The following is a 5,274-nucleotide window of genomic DNA, read 5'->3' on the forward strand; positions in this document are numbered from 1 at the left end:
ATATATATATATATATATATGTATATAAATCAGGATAGTATGAGGAAAAATCTAAACCGTCTTTCGAAATGCTATACAAAAAATACTGTTATTAATAATAACAGTGATCAGATAGGAACATAAGATGTAATGATCATACCAAATGTGGAGGGGTCACCTAAAACCCCAGGTGCCATTAAGGGGAAAAGCAGGTTGGACCACAGCTTTGTTATTATAGGACGATACAGGGGCCCGATAGAGTATTTGTTAAAATGTTAAGATTTAATATTCGCTTTTAACTTTTATTACAAAAAAATATTTAAAAAAAAATGTGTATTCAGTACATTTTCGACTGTCTTAAACTTTGGACCTTGTTGATTTGGGGTGGGATGTTGGGGAGCGTACTCACCCACTCATATTAAAATAACGCTTTATTAACATGTACACTTTACATAAAGTATTAAATCAATCAATCAATTTTATTTTCTGAATTTGTATTTCTATACCTCATGAAGATATGAATGCCATAAAGTTTCCAAAAAGTGTTTTTAATCTAATGAGATTTACTTAATTAGGCCTAACTTTACACAGATGCCGAATGAAAATAGTTTTAATGTATTTCTCACTAGTTTAATCTCTTTTATTTCAGTGGCTCAGGTCAAATCTACCGATCCATCAATAGTGGGAAGTCGATGTACCATCATTGTCAGCGGAACACGATGTGTATTAAATTGCCGGAACACAAGATGCTATCAATGGCCAATAGCCGGATTTATGAGGTCTTCATTATAAAAATAATAGTGCGCGAATATTTATTAGGATTTATATCACTGGATCGCCGGAATTGAATCAAATTTGCCAATTAGGCCTATGTTTCTCATACAAAACGAACAAGTAATTCTCGAACGATATTACATACTTACATATAATTAGGCCTAAGCATTATTATATTATATTATATAAAACTTGAATCTTTATATTCTATTTATATTACGTTTATATAGTTCTGATGTAACATTTCCGAAAATAAAAGTAAACTGTGTTTAATTTATAATACATCATTGTGTGTACTTCCTTTGTCGTAATTGCATTAATAATAATATTATATATTTCATGATTATTAATCAGTATATAATCGAATTAAATATATTACAATCACTTCGAATTCGAATATAGCACTATTACAGGCTACTATATCTTATAAACACTCTTTCCAAATATATTCACATGATACAAATTTTGAAACTTTTCAGAAAAAGGTGCTGTCGAATTTTACAAAACAGGAAATGACGTCGGTTGCTAGGCTACAGCTCATACATATTCAGTACCACCTGTGCTCATTAGACTAACAATAAAAACTTTTTGCTCAGTTTTGACAAAATCGACCAAAAAGATTTTATTGTTAGTCTAATTAGAACAGGTGTCAATGAATATTCATGATATGCATGAGCTTGTTGCTTAGCAACCACGTCATTTCCGGTTTTATGTTTTTGTTGAGGGCGTCCTCGAAGAATTGCTAGTTTAATAATTAAAGTAGCACATATTGATGAAACAATTCTTCACTTTTGATTTAAGCTTATAATAAGGATATTTTAGCTATTGAATTTATTGCAGTAAACACAGACATTAAATAAGATGATAAAAGATGCACAATTCCATTTGATATTTATTTTCAAGCATAGAAATCAAGTTGGGATATATGTATACATTTTATATTTATATACTGTAGGTCTATATCAAAAAGCAAAAATCAAAAGACCTGATTTTAATCTTCAAAATGTTATATCTTATTATCTTACATAGGCCTATATGTCTATATTCTTTACAACAAACGGGTTACTTTAATAATAAGATAAACATTAGCAGTAATAATACGATATTAATGAACATACATATTGCTAAAATTATTTTTGAGATTTTTACAGAGGAAAATATTTAAAAAATAAAATTTACACTATATTTTAATTAATTTCATATCCAGAAGCTTGTTGAGTGACAGTGACAATTTGTAGCTATCTATGAAAAATTGGTAAGTTCTGTTGCCCTTTCAGTCCGGACATTCTTTTCTGATAGTGGCTTCTTTGTCTGCATCACTAGAATAGAAAAATATTGAGAAAAGATTAAGAAACAGAGAAAAAATTATAATGGAGTATGCCAAATGAAGGGTTCCCACCACCTCAGCCCCTCCATGGTTCGGGCGGAGGTAAGAAACGTTTTGATTATGGCACCTCTAGATGGCCAGAAATGGCACTCTCAGATTTTAAATTTGAAGGTAATTTTCTTATTTTTTCTTTTCAATTTTTTACCATTTTAAAAGATTTGGGGGGGGGGGGGGGGGGGGGGGGGGGGGGGTTGGTGGTGAGACCGGCTGTTCCCCCCACCCTTAAGTCCATCACTGAAAAATTAGTGAGCACCCCAACATTATCGTATTCAGTTATCGCAATGGACAATGCTGCTGATACAACATAATAGTACTTCACAATTCTTATTATATCAGCATTATCATATTAAATATTAATTATTTATAGTATCATCATATTACAGAATGATGTGAGGATTATTAAATACATGGTATTGAGTAGGACTAGTAGATCGCAATAGCGCAAACAAATAATGTTAGCATTCCGACAGTCATGGGTAAATAAAATTTATAAACAGTGCTATTAAATAGAAATGAATATATAGATTCATAAATACAGCATATTCAAACAATAAACATAATACTATAACTATATCTTCATACAAACATTTTTCATGATATAATATTCTTTGAATGATTGATTGAATTTATTCGATGCTTAACATGCACAAGCAAGATAACAAATGGATTGAGATCAAGAATAGTAAAAATTACCGAGCATCAGGAACGCCCATTAGGTCGGAGTCCAGCCCATTTCCAATGAGATTCAATTTAAATATACGATTGTCTGTCATTAGCTGAAAGATAAACAATGTATTTCACATTTTGACTTTCTTTTGGAAAGGCGCCATGAGCGTTTCTTGTTAAATGGATACCGGCGATTTATTTCATTATTATTATTATCATTCTTATTCTTATTTATCATTATTATTATTATTAGGCCTATTATTATTATTATTATTATCATTATTATTACTATCATTAGGCCTATTATTATTATTATTATTATTATTATAGGCCTATATAAAATGCTCAACTGCTATTTGAAAAGTCGAAGTGTGCAACCGGCCCCAGCCATTATTCAACAATTAATTAAAAAATGGAGGGAAAAAATTGAAAATTGTATTTATATTTAAGTAGTTTCCGGCCATCTAGAGCATGGACCATGGAGGTGACATAATCATAAATCCATATGTGAAAGTCCCCCTTGGATTCCTTCCATTTCGAATTTCTGGATCCGTCACTACAGTAGTAGCTTTTATTTGATATCGACATCATGGAAGTACACATCCATGAAGATATTAATATCAGTATTGATAAAGACGGTGACATTTTGGCCACCTCACATCACTTTCGCTGTCCTTTAAAAATAATATAGAAAATAGTTTTGTCGGGCTACAACAAATTTGGATTATTCAAGGTTAAAAGTTGTGCACCAAATAATTATAAACTCTTGGTAATAAATTGCATAGGCCTATAATGTCAATCAAAAAACAGATACGGTAAACAACGAACGGAAGTTAACAAGCCCCAAGCTGTAATTACTGTAACTATTTTTTAGCCAGTTTCTTCGATGGTTTTAGCGAGTCACTTTGAATGTATGTTGTTGGAGAGAATGCAGCCATATCAGTCCATGCTTCTGTCGTGGAAAATGGCAATGCCTTCAATGCGGCTGCCTAACAAACTTAGTCTAAATAATAACCATAGAAAACGACAAAATTCCATTTAACTAGTGAATTAACGATGCAAAATGTTCAATACTGTACTCACGTTTGTTACTACTTGTAAAGTCCGTGGTCCATTGATTAATGTTTATATGTAGAACGCCACCTGGAGTGGTATAAAAAAAACCATTATTGTTTTTCTTATGCGCCATTCCTTTATGACGATGAAGATGATGATGATGAGGATGATAATAATAATAACGATGAAGATGATGATGATGAGGATGATGATGATAATAATAATAATAATAATAATATAATAATAATAATAATAATAATAATAATAATAATAATAATAATAGGCCTAATAATATAATAATAAAAATAATGATGATGATGATGATGATGATAATAATACTGTAATAAAATAATAATAATAATAATAATAATAATGATGATGATGATGATGATGATGATGGTGGGGTTTATGATGATATTGATGGAGAGAATGATAATAATGATGGAGAGAATGATAATAATGATGGTATTGGTGGTTATGATAATAATGATGACGGTTGATGATTATGACATGGCGATGATGATGATGATGGCGATGATGATGATAAGAATCGACTTTTAAAAAAACCGACTCCGATGGAATAATTATATAGGCTGTTATGTGACACAATGGTATTAATGGTCAAGCCAGAAAAAAAATATCACATTTTTAAAGTGAGGGACATTTATTTTTAAAAAGTAGGCCTATGTATGTGCTATTTCCCGGCAAAGGAGCAATTTTTTCAACCATGGTGTTGTGTCCCCCCTTGAGGGGACCGGGTAGTGGCTCTACATGGTTACCAGCATGGGCGCAGATCATGGGGAAACGAGGGACACGTCCCCCACATATTTTTAAGGGGGTTTTGGTAACACTCACTTTTCGATCGCATAATTAATGACCCAGGTTTTAACGAAAGAGCGCTGTACAGTCAAAATACAGTATTGGTCATCTTATCTTATAGCAAGATTCCGGTATCCCTGCCCACTAACATCTGAATTACCTGTAATACACGACTCGATTGCGCGTGTATGAGAAAAAATAAGCCATGGTTTTCAACACACGATTAGGTAAATTAAAGTAAATACATCAAAGATATTAAGTTTTATTTGCTATGGTCATAGGCGTAGATCCCGGGGGGATGGGGGATATATCCTCCAATATTTGACAAGGGGGGATGGTCCATTGTATCATCCCCCACAATATTTTGACTATGTATGGGATAAAATGGAGTTTTACACACTTCAAAAGACTGTCACAGAAATAATTTGCACTGTCTTATGCGCTTACAAAGATGAAAATTAGCATACTGTATTAATGTTGATAACAAAGTTATTTTATCTGGTACCAATCTAAGCTCTTCTTTCCTTAGATGTTAGATGTGCTTGCAAAGAGAGCCACATTTCACACTCAAGGGTGTGTACAACATCAGTAAT

The 5,274-nt window shown here is 32.1% G+C and overlaps 1 long non-coding RNA gene across 1 annotated transcript; it reads right to left on the reverse strand.

Moving 5' to 3' along the window:
- Window positions 1-1,632: 1,632 nt before the first annotated feature.
- LOC117100371 lies at window positions 1,633-3,926 on the reverse strand. Its single transcript, XR_004444118.1, has 3 exons — window positions 3,890-3,926; window positions 2,834-2,916; window positions 1,633-2,072 (listed from the first exon to the last, which is right to left on the reverse strand). It is a non-coding gene; the product is annotated as an uncharacterized LOC117100371 (long non-coding RNA).
- Window positions 3,927-5,274: the final 1,348 nt, after the last annotated feature.

The sequence above is a fragment of the Anneissia japonica genome, unplaced genomic scaffold (assembly GCF_011630105.1).
Source record: "Anneissia japonica isolate Jap-2015-1 unplaced genomic scaffold, ASM1163010v1 scaffold9883_len17430_cov116, whole genome shotgun sequence".
Taxonomy (NCBI): domain Eukaryota; kingdom Metazoa; phylum Echinodermata; class Crinoidea; order Comatulida; family Comatulidae; genus Anneissia; species Anneissia japonica.